The 23686-nt window shown below is 46.6% G+C and overlaps 1 protein-coding gene across 1 annotated transcript in view; it reads right to left on the bottom strand.

Moving 5' to 3' along the window:
• The window catches only part of LOC115083202, a 164796-nt gene that overhangs the window by 20961 nt on the left and 120149 nt on the right, over positions 1-23686 (bottom strand).

The following is a 23686-nucleotide window of genomic DNA, read 5'->3' as shown; positions in this document are numbered from 1 at the left end:
CTTGGGTATGCAAGACATGTGCTAAAGAGACAGTGGGATTACAAAGAAAAACTAGCATGTCATCAGCGAAGGCAGCCACTTTAAAGTTACCCGTTTTGTAATGAAGACCTTGAATTTCCGGGGACTCCGCCAATTTCCTCAGAAGGGGATCAAGGGACAGGATATATAACAGCGGGGACAAGGGACAACCTTGGCGCACCCCTCGATGAACACAAAAAGCTTCAGAGATATGATCATTCGCCACGATATGCGATTTGGGCTGCAGGTATAAAACAGAGATGGCCTGTATGATCCGGGTAGGAAAACCAAATCTCTGAAGTACAGAGAACATATAGTCCCAAGACACTCTGTCGAATGCCTTCTCAGAATCGAATCCCACTGCCATAGATTCAATACGTAGATGATGGGACGACTCTATGGCAGATAGGAGTCTAATAACATGCGCCCCAGCATCTCGTCCGCTGACAAAGCCCGCCTGATATGGTGAGATTATTATAGGAATTACAGAGTTTAACCGCTGGGCTACTATTCGTGCATATAATTTCAGGTCACAATTCAAAAGTGATATGGGCCTGTAGGAAGCGGCTTGGTAGGGGTCCTTCCCAGGTTTGGGAAGAACAGTGATAAACGCTGTATTAAACTGGGACGGGAAATGGTTAATATCCCAGGCATTATTAAAAAAGGACGCTAATGATTTGGAGATAGAAGGACACAAAATTTTGTAATATTCAGCCGTTAAACCATCGGGGCCCGGTGATTTATGATTTTTGCTCGGGTGAATCACCCCCTGCACCTCCCCTTCGGTTATTGGCCTACTGAGAAATTCCCTCTTCTCCGCGGGAACTTGGGGAAGTTGTAAATTACGAAAAAAGGCCTCCTCCTCCGCCTTACCCCCCTTCCTATCTTCGCTATAAAGCCCTTCGTAGAAATCTCGTAACACCTGACATATCTCCGGGCTTGCGGAAACATGAGAGCCCCCCGCATTTTTGAGGCTACCAATAAAGGTTTTCCTCCGCTTGATGGCAACCAATCTCGCCAGTAATTTACTGGATTTATTTCCATAACGGAAAAAGAATTGGTCTGAGGCCGTCAGAGATTTCTGCGCCCTCAAATGTAGATGCGCATTCAAGGCATTAAGACATGCCTTATAAGCTACTTTATGGGCTGGCATGGGAGAACTCGCTAGCGTATGCTGAGCCGCCTGTAGCTGAGCATCCAGACGTAAGATAGTGGCGTTTAATTTTTTCCGTTGGGCAATAGAGTACGCTATCACTTCCCCACGCATTACCGCTTTACTCGTTTCCCAGTACAAGGAGGGATTATCGGAATGTTGGGCATTGTTAGCAGCATATTCTTCCCATTTTCCCCTCAAGAAGGCATGGAAACCCTTATCAGTACCTAAAGACCCGGGGAAACGCCAGGATTTCTTGCCCACCAGAGAAGTCGACAGCCAGAGATCTACCCACACTGGGGCATGATCCGCAATCACAATGGATTCTATGCCCGCCTTATCCACTCTACTAAAAAGCGGTTTAGAAATCAGGATATAGTCAATCCGAGATAGAGTATAATGTGCACGAGAAACATGTGTATACTCCCTCTCACTTGGGTGTAATAAACGCCATATATCAAGGAGATCTAATTGTTTACAGAAAGCTCCCACCCCACAATCCATGGACACTTTATAACTTTTAGGGGTATGTGATTTATCCAGACTAGCTTGTAAAACACTGTTAAAGTCCCCAGCCAAAAGGAGCTCACCCTGCATATGAGATAGCAAGGTACTGAGCAGGGAAGAAGTGAACCCTCTGTCAGGGGTATTTGGTGCGTACACGTTACAAACAGTCACCGGTTTTCCCGCCAGAAGACCAATAACTATTACATAACGTCCCTCGGGGTCCTTAACCTCTTGTATTAAGGTAAAGGGAACATTTTTATTAATGAGCACTGCAACTCCACCCTTCTTCCTTTTGGCAGCAGAGAAAAAACAAGCAGTTGCCCAACTTTGACATAGTTTCTTACTTTCTATGTCCGTGAGGTGTGTTTCTTGCAAACATGCTATTCCCACCTGTAGCCTTTGCAAATGTTGGAGAATTTTCTTCCTCTTAATCGGAGTACCCAGCCCATCCACGTTCCACGAAATCAACCTGCATTTACTCCCCATGAGATCTAGGGTTGGTAAAGAATTTCAATAGCAAAGAACGAGGAGGGAAAAGCCCCCAGCCTGGCTTCTCCCCACAACTACCAAACCCTACCCCAGTAGCATAATAACGATATGAAACAAGATCAGTACCACTCAGTAAACAGGTACACACAAACAGTCCCACAAATATCAGTGCTTTGCCACATTCCCTTCCCACCCCCCACCCCCACCCCACAAGAATAAGCCCTACCAGACTAAAAAGATCTGGTAAACAGGTCATACATGAGTGATCAGCGGCTCAGAGCCCCCTCCCGCCTCCCTAGAAATCTTAGCCTCACCCAGAGTCCAGAAAATCATACTATCATGTGTTTAAAGCGTCCAAAAACTTAGTTGCTTCCAGCACGGTAGCATAAGTAATCCACTTCCCATTATGATTAATCCGGAGCTTAGCTGGAAATTGCATGGAAAAACGAATGTTCTTTTCAATTAGTTTGCTACACACAGGGCCGTAGGAGCGACGTAGAGCAGCCACTTTAGCTGAGTAATCCGGTGCCAACCTTACACTTGTTCCTTGAAGCTGTAAAGGGCCGCTTTTCCTAGCGGCTTGCATGATGAGGTTTTTATGATGGTAGTTCAGGATTTTCATAATCACAACTCTCGGTCTCGCCTGGTCTGGACCCTTGATACCAATGCGGTGTGCCCGTTCAATTTCTAGCACACCTGCTAACTCTGTGAGGCCCAGAACCTCGGGCAGCCATTTTAGGAGCACGGTGCGCAGCTGATTATCTTCAATGGCTTCAGGAAAACCTAAGCAGCGAATATTGGAGCGGCGTGCTCTATTTTCAAGGTCCTCCGTTTTTTCAGTTTGATCCTGTAATAAGCGCTCGAGGTTAGTTACCCTCCCCTGCAGCGCCACTACATCATCCTCGAGGGTTGAAGTTCTATTTTCCACTTGGGACAGACGCGGGGCATAATCAGTAATCACCTCCCTCAGCGCTCCAAGCTGATCAGCTATTCCGGACAATTTACTGTCCAAGGCTGCCAGTACCACGTCTTTAATTTCCGCCACAGTCGGAGAGGTCGGGAGGATTAACTGGGGCTCACCGCTTTTCTCCGTCTCAGCGTGTCCGGCCGCCATTTTAGGTTCAGGCCCCTTGAGTTTCTCCTTGTCCCGCTTCGCCAGCTTCGGAGGCATGGGAGCCGGCGATCTGGACATAAACGATGTAATCGACATAAACCAACAGCCCTGGGAAGACAGTGAGGCTTTTCAAGGTACAGCTGCGGGTGGATGGAGGCGGGAGGGAGATAAGCCGACCGGAGCAGAATCAGACGCGTCCGATCCCGTTCACCACATCACGTGACCCCTTTTTTTTTTTTTTTTTATTTATCATTTTGCATAATTCACAAAGAATAACTTTGTTTGAAACATTCTCGTAAGATACAAGTAATTAAATAAAAAGAAATAAAATTACAAACAAAATTCACATGAGTCCAATTACATCATAGATATAATCCTTCTCATATTTGTATCCTATCAATTCTATATATAAGTAAACATGAGAAAATGGGGGTGTATTTTCTAGGATTTGAGAAGATTGAGACTAGCACATAAACAAAAGAAAGTAAGACGGCGCCAATTCTTGCACAAACATTAATTTTACCCAATAGTGGGAGGCGGTTGGCTTTTACTAACAAGGAATTCTCTCAAATGGTCCGGGTTAAAAAAAACATAAACATTGCTAGAGGTTTTAACTACACATCTACACGGATATCGAAGATGAAAACTCGCTCCCAGTGCCAACACTTCCGCTCTCATTGATAGGAAAACTTTTCGTCGCAATTGAGTAGGTCGAGATAAATCAGGAAACATACGGATCAGTTGACCTAAATATAATTTTCATATTTTTGAAATAAGCTTTCATTATAAAGCTGAAATCTTGTTCCGAATATAATGAGATAAACAATACAGCTCTCTCTGTTATCTCTATTTCGGAATTTTCTAAGTACTGGGTGAGATTGGATAGATCAGGCCTATTCCCCTCCCTTAAGGAAACATTTCCAGTTCTTTGGGATAAAAAACTGATTTTTTTAACAGGAGGTATCTGATCAAAGGGGATTTTTAAGGCCTCTTGGAGATATTTCTTAAAGGTCATAATAGGTATTTCACCCAAAACTTTTGGAAAATTCAGGAGCCTAATATTTAAATGTCTAAGAAAATTCTCGACTGCTTCTAAACGTCTTGAAGAAGCCAAAGAGTCCCGCACTAGGCCTGTTGATGTGTCTTGTAAGTTTTTCACTTCTATCTTTAGCGTCTCAGTCGCATGGATTTGATCTTGTTGCGCATGCAGGCTGTCCTTAGACACCAAATCTAGTTTCTTCCCCAGACTTGCAATTTGGGAGGTTTGTTCCTTAATCAGTTTCGCCATACCTGCCATCATTCCCCACAGGGAATCCATCGAGACAACCTCTGGTTTGACAAACTCCTCTGATCCAAACACCCCAGCTGAGTCCCGTTCCTCTCCAAACTGAGGGATTTCACCTCCAACCGCTCCTCCCTCTGTTGGATCCGGGGCATTCAACAATGCGGTAGTTGGTATCTGCTCCGCTTCACTGCCGCTCCTCCCTGCCAGCACGAACGCCTCGACGCGGCCTCCCTCCGTCGGAGTTAGTGCAGAGGCGGCAGGATTCGGTGAGGATGCAATTAGGAGTTGTTTTGGGTCCGGCGGGCTTAAGGTGATTTCCCCAGGCGATATCGTGGCTTCTCTCCTCAAACCGCCAATGGGGCTCTCCGTCGGTTTCGGTTGTGCAGTGACGGCGTACTGGGTGATCAATCGCTGCTCCACCACGAGATCAGGGTCCGCTGGGAAGACCCTAATCTTAGCTTTGCGTTTATGCGGCATGATAGTAGTCAAAGCCACTTAATCAATAGGAAATATTTATTTTAGTAGAAACAGCAAAACGGGAGCGCAACAGAGACGCCGTCTAAGTCGCCATCTTGGAAACGCCCCCATAACAAGGGAATTAAAACTTGGGAGAAGAGAAGAAAAAAGGAGAGGATAACTTTAGATAAAGATATTTACATTAGATAAAGATATTTACAATATCTATAATATAAGCTATAGTTATTACATGGAGAAGGGGTAGGACTGGTTGGACTTCTTTGATCCAGCGGGCTATGGTTGCCCGCGAGGCCGCTTCCCCTTGTGTCTTCCCGCTGTGAAGGACGAAAAGGTGGTCCTTTTTCGTACTGCTTCCGACATTTCCAGATATCTGGCTAGGAGTCTGCCGATGTTGAGGTGTCATTTCCAGATATCTGGCTAGGAGTCTGCCGATGTTGAGGTGTCATAGACTACGAGCTTCTTCCGAATTCCTCAAGTCATCCGTCTATGGTAGCGAGATGGTCTGGTTAAGATGGAAGTGTGAAACCACTTTAGGGAGGAACGAAGGAACCGTGCCTAGTTGGATGGAACCCGGGGTGAGCCTGAGGAACGGCTCGCAGCAGGACAGAGCTTGTAGTTCCGAAATGCGGCGGGCTGAACAAACTGCCAGCAGAAACACAGTCTTTAAGGTTAACAGGTGGAGGGACAAACCTTGGAGGGGTCTGAAGGCGGTCCCTGCTAGGAAATCCAGGACAAGATTGAGATTCCACAGAGGTGACAGCCACTTTAGTGATGGGCGGATGTGTTTGACTCCCTTCAGGAAGCGTGACACATCCGGGTGAGAAGCTATGCTGTCGCCCTCTCTTTTGGAGCCATAGCATGACAATGCGGCCACCTGTACCTTGATGGAATTGAGGGACAGTCCCTTCTGTAGCCCGTTCTGTAAGAATTCCAGGATCACGGGAACCTTAAGTGAGCGTGGCTTGATGTCGTGGTCTTCGCACCAGGCTTCAAATACTGTCCAAATCCTTTTGTAAGTTAACGATGTGGAGAACTTGCGTGCTCGGAGTAGGGTGTCTATTACAGCCCCCGAGTAACCGTAAGAGAGAATTGAGCTGGGACCTCATGGAGTATCGGACCCTGTTGTAGCAGGTCTCTGTGTGGAGGCAGTGGTAGGGGGTTCCCTGCCAGTAGTCTTCTCACATCTGCGTACCACGGTCTTCTTGGCCAGTCCGGGGCCACCAGAAGAACTAGTCCCCTGTGTAGCTGTATTTTGTGAATGATTGCGCCCAGCAGGGACCACGGCGGGAAGGCATATGAAGGGGCCCCCAGTGGCCAGGTCTGTACCACGGCATCGATCCCCTGGGACTGATGTTCCCGCCTGCGGCTGACATACCTGGGTACTTAGGCGTTGGACCGGTTTGCTAGAAGGTCCATGTCTGGTGCCCCCCACCGGTTCACTATCATTTGGAACGCTGCGGACGACAGCTTCCATTCTCCCGGGTCTAGGCTTTCTCTGCTGAGGTAATCCGCCGTGATGTTGTCTTTCCCGGCGATGTGGACGGCGGAGATCTCCTGGAGATTTGCTTCCGCCCACGCCATTAGGGGGTCTATTTCCAGGGACACCTATTGGCTTCTCGGTCCCCCCTGTCGGTTAATGTAGGCCACTGTTGTGGCGTTGTCTGACATCACGCTGACCGCTTTGTCTCGAAGTCTGTGAGCGAACCACAGACAGGCTAGTCTGACTGCCCGTGCTTCTAGGCAATTGATGTTCCACCCCGCCTCTTCTGTGTTCCACTGCCCTTGGGCGGTTAACTCCTCACAGTGTGCTCCCCATCCTCGTAGACTGGCATCTGTGGTGAGCAGGGTCCAAGTTGGGGAGGATAGCCTTGTTCCCGGCTCAGGTGGGTGACCTGTAGCCAACACCGTAGCTGGGTCCGAAGCCTGCCCAGGAGTGATAGACATACGGTATAGTTCTGGGACAGTGGGCTCCACCGTGACAGAAGTGAGCGCTGTAGGGGTTTCATTAGGGCTCACGCCCATGGCACTACTTCCAGTGTGGATGCCATCAGCCCGAGGACTTGCAGGTAATTCCATGCTGTGGGACGAGGTTCGCTCAGCAGGATTTGTAATCAGTTCCACAGTTTTGATCTCCTTGTGGGGGTCAGGCTGACCTTGTCTTCTCTGGTGTCGAATCGGACTCCTAGGTATTCCAGCAACTGTGAGGGCTGTAGCGAACTTTTGTTTGTGTTGACCACCCATCCTAGGCTCTCCAGTAGAGTTCTGACTGTTGGTTGCTTGGTGGCTTTCCTCTGGTGATTTTGCCCTGATCAGCCAATCGTCTAGGTAAGGATGTATGAGGACCTCTTCTTTCCTCAGTGTTGCCGCCACCACCACTATCACCTTGGTGAACGTCCGGGTTGCTGGGGCTAACCCGAAGGGTAGGGTCCAGAACTGGTAGTGACGGTCCAGGACTTTGAAGCGTAGATAGCGCTGGTGTTCCTGATGAATTGGGATGTGTAGGTAGGCCTCCGAAAGATCCAGGGATGTGAGAAACTCTCCCGGTTGTATCGCCCTTATTACGGATCGTAGGGTTTCCATGCGGAAGCGGGGAATCCTCAGTTTGCGGTTGACTGACTTGAGGTCCAGGATGGGCCTGAACGTTCCCTCTTTCTTGGGGACGATAAAATAAATGGAATAATGTCCAGTATTTATTTCTTGTGGAGGCACTGGGGTTATGGCCTTGAGGGCCAGCAGTCTGGACAGTGTAGCCTGTGTCGGGCATACGCCCCCATATGCGGTACCCTAATTGAAAACATAAGAAAATTATTCCTTACCTGCTAATTTTCATTCCACGGATCAGTCCAGACCATGGGTTATGTCCCCCGTCCAGCAGATGGAGTCAGAGCAAAAACTGAAAGGGCACCCTCTCTTAAGCTGGTGCTCCCTCTGAATCCCTTCAGTATAAAGTATAACAAAGCAGAGAAAAGAAATTCCCACTTGGATAGATCAGAGGAGAATTACCGTATTTCCACGACAATAACCCGCCCACGTATATAACCCGCCCACACACATAACCCGCAGGTTTTCAAGATTTATGAAAAAAAGTTTTAATATACCCCGCCTCCTCATATAACCCGCAATTCAAAAAAAAAATAAATTTTTAAATACCTGTCGGAGGGCCGCGTGGGTCCAGGCGGGCGGCGGGAGCCGGGTGGTCGCGTGTTAAATCTAGGCCGCGGGCGGGTGGGCGCTTGTTCCAGGCGGGGGCGGGTGGACGCGCGTTAGTTCGAGACGGCCGGCGGGTGGTCGCGTGTTAAATCTAGGCCGGGTCGCACAGGCGCGCATTCATTCACTGCCGGTGGGGGCTGCGGCAGCCCCCACCGGCAGTGAATGAATGCGCGCCGAAAGCAGCTTGTTCCAGGCGGCGGTGGCGGGTGGACGCGCGTTAGTTCGAGGCGGGTGGTCGCGTGTTAAATCTAGGCCGGGTCGCTCAAGGCAATCTAGGCCGGGTCGCTCAAGGCAGTCACATGCCGTGACGTCACGGCATGTGACTGCCTTGAGCATCGAATCGCAGGGGTCGCATTCATTCATCCAGGCGGAGGAGCCGGCTGCTTTCGCCGCTACTGCCTTGAGCGCCGAAAGCAGCCGGCAGCGGCAGCTGAAAGCAGCCGGCTCCTCCGCCTGGATGAATGAATTCATTCACTGCCGGTGGGGGCTGCCCCAGCCCCCACCGGCAGTGAATGAATGCGACCCCTGCGATTCGATGCTCAAGGCAGTCACATGCCGTGACGTCACGGCATGTGACTGCCTTGAGCGACCCGGCCTAGATTGCCTTGAGCGACCCGGCCTAGATTTAACACGCGACCACCCGCCTCGAACTAACGCGCGTCCACCCGCCACCGCCGCCTGGAACAAGCTGCTTTCGGCGCGCATTCATTCACTGCCGGTGGGGGCTGCCCCCATCGGCAGTGAATGAATGCGCGCCTGTGCGACCCGGCCTAGATTTAACACGCGACCACCCGCCGGCCGTCTCGAACTAACGCGCGTCCACCCGCCCCCGCCGCCGCCTGGAACAAGCGCCCACCCGCCTGCGGCCTAGATTTAACACGCGACCAATCAGGAAGCGGCCGGGCGCAGGGATAGGACGGACTCCTCTCAGCTGCAGCCTATTCAGAGTCGGGAAACTTTATTGGTTGTAAAATTTTTTCTGGATAACCCGCCCACGTTTATACCCCGCGGGGGGCATGCGGGGTAGGTAAAAACGCACATTACCCGCGGGTTATATGCGTGGAAATACGGTAACCACTTGTCAACTTGCATGAAAAACATATCCAAGGAAAAAACTTCGAAAAACCAAGAAACAATAACAACTTTAAGAAAGAACCATTAATCCTTTACAAAAGACACACTGAATAAGCGTAACTGAACATTCGAGCAGTAGTACCCTCAAATTCGAGAACAAGTAGGAAGGGCGTCTGGATTGATCCGTGGTACTACAGGAACGAAAATTAGTAGGCAAGGAATAATTTTCTTTTCCATGTATGTACCCGGATCAGTCCAGACTGTGGGATGTCCCAAAGCTTCCCTAAGTAGGGCGGGCCCCAGAGAAACTTGCTCGAATGACCTGCGCCCCAAAGGAGCCAAAGACTGGTGCCTGGAGGTTCAACCGGTAGTGACGTGCAAAAGTATGTAGAGACTTGCAAGTTGCAGAGTGACAAATCTCTTGTGGAGACACCGCTTGACTCTCCGCCCAAGAGGTCGCTTGGGCCCGAAGAGAATGAGCTCGAATACCTTCCAGAGGAGGTCGACCTGCCCCAATGTACGCCGATAAGATGGATTCCTTCAGCCAACGTGCAATAGTGGTCTTAGAAGCTCTACGGCCCCTGATGGGTCCACTCCATAGAACAAACAGATGGTCTGAAAGACAGAAATCGTTCGTGATCTCCAGGTAGCGCAGAAGGACACGCTTGACATCCAACCGACATAGTTCTCTGGGCTTGTCGTCCATGAATGAGGGCAGCTCCACCGACTGATTCAAATGGAAGTCCGTGAACAGAGAAACTCCTGAGTCGGTGAAAAGAAGATATGGCTCCCGGCACAACAGAGCTTGGATCTCCGAGATCCTCCGAGCAGAATAAATAGATACCAAGAAAACGATCTTGCGGGTGAGATCCTTGATAGAAGCCTTCTTCAGAGGTTCAAAAAGTGGACCCCCGAGGAATCAGAGGACCAGATTTAAAGTATTTAAAAATACTTTAAATACAGATTTAAAGTATTTAAAAAATACCCTCAGGCAGCGAGAGAGAAGCTAGCGTAAAGCCCCCTCACCTCAACTCGCCTCAAGTTTCAAAACCACCCTTCACCAATATAGAATAACCACCCTCAAAACAAAAAGAGACTACTTTTCAGCTAAGATCCACCAATACATGTACAACCCGAAAGCCCTTTTCAACTATGTTGCCAACCTCACCAAATCCTCTCAGCCCACTATCCCTGAGAATGATGCCTCCACTAAGAGCGAAGAAATCGCCCAGTATTTCCTCACAAAAATCACCAACATCCTCCGTAGATTTCAACACCCTTCTCCATCTACCTCCCCTTCCCCCTCCCTCCAACCTTCCCCCACTTCACCCACCCTCCAAACCCTTGACCTGACTTCCGCGAAAGAAGTGGAATCTATTCTCAGAAAACTCAAACCAGCTTCCCACCCTTCAGACACCATTCCCACAAAATCCCTCCTCTCTATCCCGAATACTATATCCAAACCCATCGCAGACATCATAAACTCCTCCCTCTCTTCAGGCTCTGTCCCAGATGCTCTCAAACAAGCTATTGTCAAGCCCCTCCTAAAAAAACCAACACTAGACCCTAAAGACCCCGCTAACTTCCGCCCTATCTCTAACCTGCCCTTCCTATCCAAAATTATGGAAAAGATTGTAAACATCCAACTTACAGAATATCTAGAAAGCAACAACATTCTGCATCCAGCCCAATACGGCTTCCGTAAATACCTCAATACAGAAACCCTCCTGCTCTCCCTCACGGACCACTTACTCATAGGCATGGACCGAGGCAACTGTTACCTTCTCGCCCTACTCGACATCTCAGCTGCCTTTGATACCATCAACCACAACCTCCTCATCAACCGGCTATCCGAAATAGGCATCTCAGGCCTAGCCCTACTATGGTTTAAATCCTATTTATCTAACAGAAAGTTCTCCGTCAAGATAGGAAACGCCAACTCCACACTCTACCCCTTGTCTCAAGGTGTCCCACAAGGCTCCTCCCTCTCCTCCACCCTTTTCAACATTTATCTCACACCTCTATGTCAGCTCCTCACAGACCTCGGCCTCAAATTCTACCTCTATGCAGATGACGTTCAAATCGTCATTCCCATTCACAACTCTCTCTCAGATGCCCTTGCCTTCTGGAACACATGTCTTGCCAACATAAATGACTTCCTCACCAACATCCACCTCGCTCTGAACTCCTCCAAAACAGAGCTGCTCCTTATCTCTCCTCACCTCCCTCCCAAACCACCGATCTCCAACGATCCAGCTTTCAACGTCATAACACCCCAACCCACAGTAAGAGACCTTGGGGTTATCATAGATCAACAACTTAATCTCAAAAAACAGATCAACTCCATCCTCAAAGAAGGTTTCTTCAAGCTTCACATCCTGAAGAAACTCAGACCCCTCCTCCACTATCATGATTTCCGCACCGTCGTCCAAGCCACCCTTTCCTCAAAGCTGGACTACTGTAATGCCCTCTTCCTCGGCCTACCCTCCTCCACCACCAAGCCCTTACAAATGCTCCAGAATGCCATCGCCAGGGTCATCACCAACTCAAGGAAAGCTGATCACATTACCCCTATACTCAAAGAACTCCACTGGCTCCCCATCGCATCCCGAATTCTCTTCAAAATTCTAACCATAGTGCACAAGTCCATCCACTCGCACAATTCCAATTGGTTGGATGAACCCTTTCGCCCTATTCGCACTGAACGACCCACTCGCACTGTCAACAAAGGCACTCTCTCCATTCCCCCTTTGAAAAAAGCCCACCTCTCCTCTACTAGGGACCGTGCACTATCCATTGCAGGCCCTAAACAATGGAACACCCTCCCTACCACTCTCAGGCTAGAGCCATGTTATGCCAAGTTCAGAAAAAAACTTAAAACATGGCTCTTCCGACAAGCCTACCCTGATTAAGTACACTGACTTCCGCAAGTATCTTGCCTACGCCTTGTATATTCCTGTAAATAGTCCGTTGCAGTTTGATTTATTGCTTTAATTCCTCCACCTCCTGCTCTTTGTATACTCTTCCTTGTTCGCCCTCCCTGTTCATTGTAATTTCTGCCTTTTAAGTTACATTGTAAACCGGTATGATGTATGCATACTAATACCGGTATATAAAAGTTTATATATAAATAAATAAATAAACAAACATATTTAAATTCCAAGAAGGAGACTGGTGGCAGGACATGCTTGACACCCTTTAGGAAACGCACTATGTCAGGATGGGAAGAGAGAGGTGTTCCCTCCAGGCAAGGGACCATGGCCCCGAATGCGGACCCCTGAAACCGCAGAGAATTGTAGGCTAGTCCCTTCTCCAAGCCGCACTGCAAAAAGGTAAGGACCTGCTGTACCGTGGCCTGACACGGAAGAATATGAATTGAGGTACACCAAGCCTCGAATACTTTCCAGACCCGGACATAAGAGATGGAGGTGGAGATCTTTCGAGCCTGAACCAAGGTGGAAATAACATCTTCAGGATAGCCTTTCTTCCTCAGCCTGCGCCGTTCAAAAGCCAGACCGCAAGACAGAAGCGATCTGCCCGGTCAAAAAATACGGGACCCTGATGAAGGAGATTCGGAAGGTGTCCGAGTCGAAGAGGACCGTCCACCGCAAGACTGACCAGGTCTGCGAACCAAGGCCATCGAGGCCACTCTGAAGCTATAAAAATCACCGGCCCTTGATGACACTCGATCCTCCGAAGAACTCCTCCCACGAGGGGCCACGGTGGAAACACGTAGAGTAGAAGATCCCTTGGCCATGGAAGGACCAGAGCATCCACGCCATCCGTCCCGTGCTCTCTCCTGCGACTGAAGAAGCGAGGGGCCTTCGCGTTCTGCCACAAGGCCATTAGGTCCAGGTATGGGTGACCCCACGTGGCAACGATGAGATTCACTGCCTCCGGGAAGAGTTCCCACTCTCCTGGATTGATGGGTTGACGGCTCAGGAAATCCGCTTGGACATTGTCCACCCCGGCTATGTGAGAGGCCACCAAAGGGGTAAGGTGGAGCTCTGCCCACTCCATCAGCTTGTCCGCCTCCAGCGAGACCTGCCTGCTTCTTGTTCCTCCCTGGCAATTTATGTACGCCACCGTGGTTGCGTTGTCAGAAAGCACCTGCAAGGCCTTGCTCTGGATTAAGGGGAGGAAGTGCCTCAGGGCAAGGCGGACCGCCCTGGTTTCCAGGCGATTGATTGGCCACGTCTGCGACTTTGTCCACTGGCCCTGCGTCGATTGCCTGCCACACACAGCTCCCTACCCGTAGAGACTGGCATCCGAGGTAACGACCGTCCACTGCGGGATCTCCAGATCCATCCCTCACAACAGGTGGTCCAAAAGGAGCCACCAGGAGAGGCTGTTCAAGGCAACATCCGTGAGCGGCAGAGGTGCCTGAAATTCCTGGGAAACCGGCTTCCAGCGGGAGAGCAACACCCTCTGCAAAAACCGCATATATGCAAAAGCCCACAGTACCACATCGATAGTGGAAGCCATAGAGCCGAGAACTTGAAGATAGTCCCAAGCTTTTGGGGTGCTTGCCAGGTTCTTATGGCCTGGATTGGCCACTGTTGGAAACAGGATGCTGGGCTTGATGAACCCTTGGTCTGACCCAGTATGGCATATTCTTTTGTTCTTAAGCTGTTGGGAGCGGTAGGTCCAGAAAACGTTGTACCTGTAGACGAAGTGACGCTCGATCCTGGCGAAGAAACACCTTGCCCACCTCGGTGTTGAAACGTGCCCCCAAGAAGTCGAGCGCCTGAGAGGGAGTAAGATTGCTCTTGGCAAAGTTGATTACCCAATCGAGGGAGTGGAGAAGGTGCAGAACCCTGTCCACCGACTGGCAACACTGTACTTCGGACTTCGTACGAATGAGCCAATCGTCCAAATATGGGTGAACAAGGATACCCTCTGTCCGCAGAGCCGCAGTTCCCGCATTGCTCGGGAATGGGGCCGGCCAACCTGAAGCCAGGCACGTCTGGCAGCGTGAAGAAAAACGTGCACCCGAGGTCGAGGGCCCTTCCCTGCCGGGAAAGCACCTCGTACAGAGTCCAGAGTCCGGGCTCCCCACATGCTCCACATCGCGGCGGTCGTGGCATGGGGGGAAGGCAGGACAGGCAGCAAAGTGCACCAATTACCTACAAATTTGTCACAGTTAGGCTCTGTTCTAGGCGCTCGGCACTGGCCCTTAAAAATGCTCTTGCTTCTGTCTGTCTTTTTTTTTTTAAGACTGAGGAATGCTGCGTCTCAGTCAGTGCTGCCCCGAGATTGATTTCTTGGAATATTGACAGGCTGGGCACCCCTGTTAAGAGGAAGAAAGTATTTCAACATCTGCAGCGTTTAAAGGTCAGCATAGCCTGCCTCCAGGAAACCCATTTAACAGACTCAGAAAGCTTGAAATTATGTCAAGAGGGGGCGGCTGCTTGCTATTTCTCTGCAGCTAAAGGGAAGAAGGGAGGAGTAGAGATTCTTTTTTTTTTTTTTTTTAATAATTTAATTTTTATTGAATTTTCACAATTATATACATCATGAAAATTAGAAAATGTGTACTTCAACATAAAACATTACAAACCTATATTAAATTAATATTTGCATTGAGTAGATATCCCATAATTGGGGGAGATCTATACCATTTCAAATATTTAAGCAATCTTACATATAATAGCAAAAGGTATTTACCTATTTGTTCAAATATGTATATAACAAAATAATTGAAGAGAAGGGAGATATGATTATTTTCTGGACATTATTCCCTCTATACCTCAGGTTGATTTTTATCTAGTAAAAATGTTTCTAGATGTGTAGGGTCCACAAAACCATATTTATTACCTTGATAGTTAACTAAGCATAAGCACGGAAATTTCAAAAAGAATGTGGCACCTATTGCAAGTACCCACATTTTTAGTGAAAGTATTTTCTTCTTGCTTGTGTGGCCCTAGCCACATCTGGAAATATCTGTAACTTGTGCTCACAAAATAACATGTTCCTTGATCTAAAAAACTTCTTAAATATATTTTCTTTATCTTGCTCGGCTATAAATGATATAAAGAGCGTAGCTCTTTTATTAATGATGTCGATTGACTCCTCTAAGAAGGTCGACACCCCCACCGAAGATGGGATTTCCCCAATACCAATCTGCTCTCCAGTAACTCTGGGAGCCTTTTTCTCTAGGTAATAAATTTTCGAAACTTTGGGTATTTCCTCATCTTTATATAACAATATCTACTTGAGAAATTTTTTAAACATTTCCCAAGGGGACATCAGCCGAGTAATTGGAAAATTTATAATTCTCATATTCCTGGAGCGTAACAAATTTTCTATATACTCTACTTCCTTATGCATTGTGATACTATCTCGAATAAATACATTTTCAGAATTCTGAGTTAACTGGATCTTATTAGTTAAACTCTGAATATCTTTCTCATGTTTTTCTACAATTTTCACTTGATCATCAATTAACTTCCTATTAGTATTAATAGCAGTCATCAATGATTCATTCATTTTTATAACATTATTATCTAATCTCATTATCATTCTACCAAGGTCAGCCATAGTAACATTGTCAGGTACAACCATCGGACAAATATTACTTTCTAAATGAACTGGAGGTAATAACTGCACACCAATATAAAGAATACTTCCATTCTCGGCCCTAGGAGGTGCCATTTGAATTTCAATTTCTGCACCTCCCTGGGCTGCCCCTACCAGTTCATTCGATGTTACAGGAGATGTAAAAACCTTCGGCTGTGGTGGGGTTAAATGTCCTACGCCAGGACTAAGGGAGATTAGCGACATACCTCCCAAGCTGTCCTCTTTTGGCGTTTCCAACACGTCACTACCCCTCACGACGTGTTGATCCATGGGGCCTATACGTTGTTGCTGCAATGGGGAGGAGGTAATGATGATCTTTGCCTTCCGTTTCTTACCCATTGAAGAGGAGTAGCGATTCTAATCCACAAGAACACTCCCTTCACAGTTACTCAAGAAATTAAAGACACCGTAGGTAGATTTATCATAGTGAATGGAACATTAGCGGGAAAAAGTATGACTATTTGTAACATTTATGCCCCAAACTTGCCAGACCCAGCTTTTGTCACACGTTTGTCTAATATACTCTTGACTCACTCTCAGGGTGAACTCCTTTTAGTTGGAGATTTTAATAGTGTTCTCAATATCAGTTTAGATAAATCACAACTGCCCAAACGTTTTAGAACACCCTTGCAGTCTGGTGTTATACAATTCTGTAAACGCTTAGGGCTCTTGGATGTCTGGCGTCTTTTACATCCAGAAGTAAGGGAATATACCCATGTCACCAGGGCACATTGTACAATGTCTAGGATTGATTATAATTTGTTACCAGACTCTTTATTTGCCAGTGTAGCCGAGGCAGAAATAGGATCCACTGTAATTGCTGACCATGCCCTGGTCTAGGTAGACTTGTGGATGTCCACGCCTCAGACAGGTCAGAAGGTCTGGAGATTTCCTGGTCATTTAAATGATGATAAGGACTTCCTCAGTATATCAGGCAGAAGTGGGATGAATATGCTACAAACAATGAGCAACATCGTGATGACCCGTCTTTGTTCTGGGAGGCGAGCAGGTGGTGCTACGGGGAGCCATAATAGCTTACGCTATTGCAAAAAAATTAAATGCAACTATTTTACAATTGGATACTCAGCTTCAAGCTGCTAAAGTATTATTAGCAACATCTCCCATGTCATCTAATAAAGACGCTTTTTTTTTATATACTGACATTTGATCTGAGATATCACATAGGTTTACATTCAGGTACTGTAGGTATTTCCCTATCCCCAGAAGGCTTACAATCTAAGTCTGTACCTGAGGCAATGGAGGGTAAAGTGACTTGCCCAAGGTCACAAGGAGTGAGAGCAGGACTTGAACCCTGGTCTCCTGGTATGTAGCCCATTGCTGTAACCACTAAGCTATTGCCTTCCCTCATAGGGCTGGTCTTCATGCTTTAAATGCACATCTTCACATACGTGTGCATTGATCTCTTAAAGCATCGGAGCATTTCTTTTTTCGCCACGGGAATAAATCCAGTAAATTATTAGCAAGGCTAGTGACTATTAGGCGGAAGGAAGCATTTATTGGCAGCCTGAAAACCCATACTGGGATACATGTAACAACGAGTAAGGAAATTTGTGAAGTGTTCAGAATATTTTATGAAGGGCTATACTGCAAGGATAGATTGGGGGGACAAGCCGAAGAAGAGTCTTTTTTTTCAAGATTTAACATTGCCTTAGATCCCTGATGCACAGAGGGAGTTTCTGAGTAGACCCATTTCGGAAGGGGAGGTACGAGGAGTAATCCGCTCTAGTAAAAATCGTAAGTCGCCGGACCCTTGTGTACTTCCCCTGCAGGCCCCCTTGGTGTCCTTTTTTAACCATGCTTGCGAAGTTAACCACTTCCCCCACACTTCAATAAGGCTCACATTACTGTCCTACCTAAACCAGGGAAAGATCCCCTTCAGGCCTCCTCATACCGCCCTATATCCCTATCAAACTGCAACCTACAGCTTTATGCACGAACATTGGCTATGTGACTGAATTCAGTCCTCCTACCCATAATAATATCTCCATATCAGGCTGGTTTTGTCAGTGGCTGTAATGCTAGGGCTCATGTCATAAGACTCCTCTCCGCCATAGAAATTTCCCATTATTTACATATTGAGTCTATGGCAGTAGGGTTTGATTCTGAGAAAGCCTTCGACCATGTGTCGTGGGAGTACATGTTCTCAGTTCTTAAGCTCTTTGGGTTTCCTAACCAGGTCATTAACGCCATCCCTATTTTATATAATAATCTGGTTTTTCATATTGTGGCGAATGACACTCTTTCGGAGGCAGTCCATATCAGGCAAGGTGTCCGCCAGGGGTGCCACTTGTCACCGATCTTATATATTTTGTCCTTGGACCCCCTACTTCGCAAGTTGGCTGAATCTCCCACCACTCAGGGGATGCTTTATAAACATGGCAATTTTAAAGTGGCTGCGTCTGCAGATATGTTCGTATTCTTATGTAACCCAGCTGTTTCCTTGCCTCATGTGCTCCATATTCAATCAACCTTCGGGACATTCGCAGGGTTAAAGGTTCATGTGGACAAGTCAGAGGCCTTAGATATTCTGGGTACCCTAAAACTTACCTGGCAAGGTGTCTTTCCTCTGAAGTGGGTCCAGTCTTAGGGGTTTACATACCAGCTTCCCAGTCAATTATATGCTTTGAACATTAACCCTTTGAAACAGAAGCTGCTTAAAAACCTCTCTGCCTGGAAAGGTTTGCCTTTGTCTCTATCAGGTAAAATATTGTTGTTAAAAATGATGGAAATTTCCAAATGGCTGTATTTATTTCAAATGTTCCCAGTATGGCTAAAAAAGAAGGATATTTCTGACATTCATAAGGGACTTACTGCCTATTTGTGGAATGGTAAACGTGCCCGCATACCTCTCAAGATGCTCATGAAACCCAAACCGGAAGGGGGTCTTAAAAGGTTACAATCATGCCAGCCTCCTCAGGCATATTAGAGATTGGGTTTGCAACACTGCCTCTTATTCTCCTATGGACCTGTATAAACCTTGGCTATCTCCACATTCGTCTGGGGCTGCACTACCACTAAGGAATGAGCTACTTCCTAAGTACATAACTGGGAGTGTGGTGGTTCGTCTTCTTCGTTTAACTTGGAAGCTATTATGCCAGCAACTTAAAGCTCAGCCTGGATCGTCGGCATGTTTGCCCATAAGAGGCTGTCGGCTGTTTCAACCGGGCATGACTCAAGTCCTTTTTCAAAAATGGTCTCTGCTAGGCCTGAAGTTTATGTTTCAACTACTGGACGAAGGAACTGACCTCCCCAGGTTATGCAGTTTCCAAGAACTTCGAACTCGTTATCGCCTTCCTACTACTGACTTTTATGGATATCTGCAATTGAGGCATTTTATGCTTGAGGAACGAAGAGTCAACCCTACTTTCTTTCTTTATCAGGGTTTGCGGACCTTCCTGCTGGGGGCGGATGGCAAGCGGCAGCCTTGCTCTCAATACTATAAGGCATTGATGGGCCTTGCCTCTTTTTCAGCTTTAGACCAAGTGGTTAACAAATGGAACAAGTTGCTCCAACAAGCTATCTCGCAGAATGAACACAAATCTTGTTTTCAGAGAATACCTGATACTGTGGAAAATGTCAACCTGCGGGATAAGATGTACACATTTCTTCACCAAGCATTCTATCCCAGTGACATGCCTATTACATGGGGGTAACCCCGGACAGCAGCTGCACTAGGTGTGCTCATGCGAATCCTGATTTCTATCATTGTTTTTGGTCGTGCTCATCATTGCAATACTTCTGGACATATCTGCAACAACTGTTCCGGAAACTTTAGGGCTATGTTCTTCCATTAGACCCTCTCATCTGGCTCCTTGGTATGATTTGCGACGAAGTTCTCATTTTAGAAGACTCACAGTTATGTCTTTTGGACAAAATTATTCTTATTGCAAGGGACTCTATATTGGTCCAATGGACGAATCCTTCCCCACTGTACAAACAGGTTTGGCAGACCAAATTCAACAGACTGATGCATCTGGAGCTACTGACTGCCAGGCACAAATCCATGGCACAATATACTAAGGCACGACACATTTGGGACGCTTACGTGACACTTCTCCCCTATGACGAGATAAATCTTCTACCATAACATATGTTTGCTCTACTGGGAGGTAGCTCCTCGTGGAGTGCAGCAAATTCCATCCTGCACTCCCTTTCATAACCTCCTTTGGTATTTCATTCCTTTTCGGTGTCATCCTTACATGTCTATTACTTTCCAGTTTTCTTTATAATTCTCTGCATTCCAGAGTTAAGCCATTGTTTTGTTGATAACACCTCCATTATTGAAGCTCATACCATAGTAATGTACATCTATAACTTACCAGTGTCTCGGTAGGGTGGGTGGAAAGGGGGTTTCAGGGGTGGGTGGTAGGATTAAAAAAGGGAGGGGCTTAAAGAATGATTGTGTGCGATTTGGTACGGGCACAATTATAACCACAAAACGTTAGCAGTCACGTTCTTTTCATGGGGACATCGGGGTCTGCCAAGGCCCCTCTACTACTTTATTCCAATCCTTGTTAGGCTTTTCCGCACAAGGGAGTACAAAGGGGCAAGACTCTAGCATGAGATGTCTTTGTATTTTGCAATCTTTTATGTTCATTTGTATATTGTACTGGTGTAAGTGTGACTTATTTCAATAAAAATAATTACACAAAAAAACCCCTCCTTCTAAGATCGAATCTATCTATAAATTTAAAAAATCTATCTCTCTATCTATCTATAAATTTAAAAAATATATAGATAGAGATCTATCTATATATTTTTTTTTCAACTTACCAGAGCTCAGCCTTACCTGGCTGAGCACAGAGATGGTCTACGGCTGCAGGGGGAGAGGACATGTGCCATCACTGCTACACTCGGCTTCCTGTACCCGCTCCCTTTCAGCTACTCAAGCAGCTAAGTCCACACCAGCAAAACCAGATACCAGACCAAGGCACACATCTGAGGGACCAAGAAAATCACCTCAGGATTTCTCAGCTGGGGGTGGGACCATTTGATATCACCGCAGGAGAGCAAGACATTTTTTCCTTAATTCTCCTTTACTTTAAAATGAAGTAGTCCCTAGTGGGGAGATGCACTTCCACAATCTGCTGGAGACGGAGAATACAGGCAAGCTGATGTAACTGCAGGGATGTATATATTGTGACATCAGTTTTCTCCATCTCCATCTACTGGTAGAGGTGCATGACCCATTTGATCTGGATTCATCTGACTGGACGCTAAGAAAAGCAGTGTTGCCAACCTTGCTTATTTACCGTGTGTTTGAGCATGTTTGTTTTTTTTTTCCAGGAAATGCTTTTTCTTTTCTTTTCTTTTTTTTAATTTGCAGGTAACTTATTTTGGGGCTTTTTTTTATTCCCTACATGCTTTCTTTTAGGTTTGATGGGTGGGACTCGTGCCCTGCTGTTCCTGTCACCTTTGATTGGCTGCTACTAACGATAAGGCCATCTCTCTCTGCGACTAAAATAGTCCAATCTGGTAATAAAAAGGGTTATTCAGAGGATATACTGGGAGAAGATTTAAAATTAAAAAAAAAGCACCCAGCACAGCTCAAAGAAAGATATTTGGGCTACGCAGGGGGCAGGATCCCCACAGATACTCCATCAATATTCTCCGTTTGTGAACTGGCCCAACAAGGATTATTCACCCACATATTTTTACTATTTTAAATTTACCACCCAGGGACCTTTGACACAGGCAATTTTGTCACTTATTTTCTATTCCTTTCTTGGCCAGATTATCAAATCTAACTAAAACCAGCCATGCCGTTGTACTCTATAAGAGGCAAAGAGAAGAAAAGGTGTCAAAGTATTTTTGCATCTCAAAGCTGCTTCTGTAGAGATATGATCTGATGTGAATAAAGCAGTCCTATCACTGAACCAGACCCTACATCCAAATCAACCAGCCAAATATTCTCACTTACCCTACATTCCTATCACTGCCTCAGCTTCACATTTTCTGTTTCATGCATACACTAGCAGTGCACACACTGTATACATGCACATCTACTCCCACTCAACATTTATACTCACAGAGTTCTGGTTACAGGAAATGGCCACACAGTAAGAACATAAGTCATGCCATACTGGGTCAGACCAAGGGTCCATCAAGCCCAGTATCCTGTTTCCAACAGTGGCCAATCCAAGTCACAAGTACTTGGCAAGTACCCAAACATTAAAAAGATCCCAAGCTACTATTCCTTATTGATTAATAGCAGTTTATGGATTTCTCCTCTAGGAACTTATTCAAACCTTTTTTCAAACCCAGTTACACTAACTTCTGTAACCACATCCTCTGGCAATGAAATTCTTTTTCACTCAACACATAATTAAGCTCTGGAATTCATTGCCAGAGGATGTGGTTATGTAGTCGGTGTAACTGGGTTTAAAAAAGGTTTGGATAAGTTCCTAGAGGAGAAATCCATACAAGGAAAATTGGTTCTTACCTGCTAATTTTTGTTCCTGTGGTACCACAGATCAGTCCAGACTCCTGGGTTTTGCCTCACTTCCAGCAGATGAAGACACATAAAGTTTTGCAGCCCCTGCCACATAACCTGGTGTTCCACCTGCAGTCCCTCAATAAGTACCCAAGCTAAAACAGCAAAAAACTTATAACGCAATAATATCCCCCAATGAGCAGAGGAAAGAGGAAAATGTATAACTAATAACTTTATCTAATTTTGGAACACTAATTGTAAGGACTAACCAGAAACCTGTGCCATTCTTCAGAATCATTATAGTTAACAGGTCGAGCGGACTCTCCAAATCTACTCTCCACCGCCTGGTCTGATCTGTGGTACTACAGGAATGAAAAGTAACAAGTAAGAGAACTAATTTTCCTTTCCCTGTATGTAGCCACATCAGTCCAGACTCCTGGGATGTACCAAAGCTTTCCTAACCAAGGTGGGACTGTGAGAGACGCTTGAAGTACACTTGTATCAAAACTGCCGACTTCCGGAGTCTGGACGTCCAATCGATTAGTGTCTGTCAAATGTATGCAAAGACTTCCAAGTAGCCACTCTACAAATCTCTTGAGGTGAAACTAGCTGACATTCTGCCCATGAGGCCACCTGGGACTGAGTAGAATGAGCCTTAACCCCTCAGGGATAGGAAGATCGCGACAGATGAATGCAGAGCCAATAGCCTCCTTCAACTAACATGCAATGGTGGCCTTTGATGCCTTCTGACCCTGTTAATGATCTCTAGATACTGCAACAATGCTTTTCTGATATCAAAATGTCTTAACTCTTTTGCATGAGGTGCACCAACCTCCAGATTTGGAAAAGCCAGAAGCTCCACTGACTAATTTAAGAGGAACGCCAAAACTATCTTTGGTAGAAAAGACAGAACAATCCGCAAAGAGACCCCGGAATCCGAAATCTGCAAAAAAGGCTCCCTACATGACAGGGCTTGAAGTTCTGACACCCTTCTAGCTGAACAAATTGCCACCAAGAAAACCACCTTCAAAGTGAGATCTTTTATGGTGAGCCTTTTAAGAGATTCAAACGGTGCCACACACATTCCCCTGAGGATCAAGTTAAGGCTCCAAAATAGGCACACCTTACCAACAGGGAGAGTGCACATGCTTCACCCTTCGGAGGAAATGTACCACATCCGAATGTGCAGCTAGAGTTGTTCCATGAACCCTGCCTTGCAAACAGCCCAAGGCTGACACCTGCACTCTCAGGGAAATAAAGGACAAACCTTTCGTTAGGCCTCTCTGCAAAAAAGCCAGAATCTGCGCCACTGACGCTTGCCAAGGA

The sequence above is a fragment of the Rhinatrema bivittatum genome, chromosome 2 (assembly GCF_901001135.1).
Source record: "Rhinatrema bivittatum chromosome 2, aRhiBiv1.1, whole genome shotgun sequence".
Taxonomy (NCBI): domain Eukaryota; kingdom Metazoa; phylum Chordata; class Amphibia; order Gymnophiona; family Rhinatrematidae; genus Rhinatrema; species Rhinatrema bivittatum.
The sequence above is the reverse complement of the archived record's forward strand: the minus strand, read 5'-3'. Positions and strand labels throughout refer to the sequence as shown.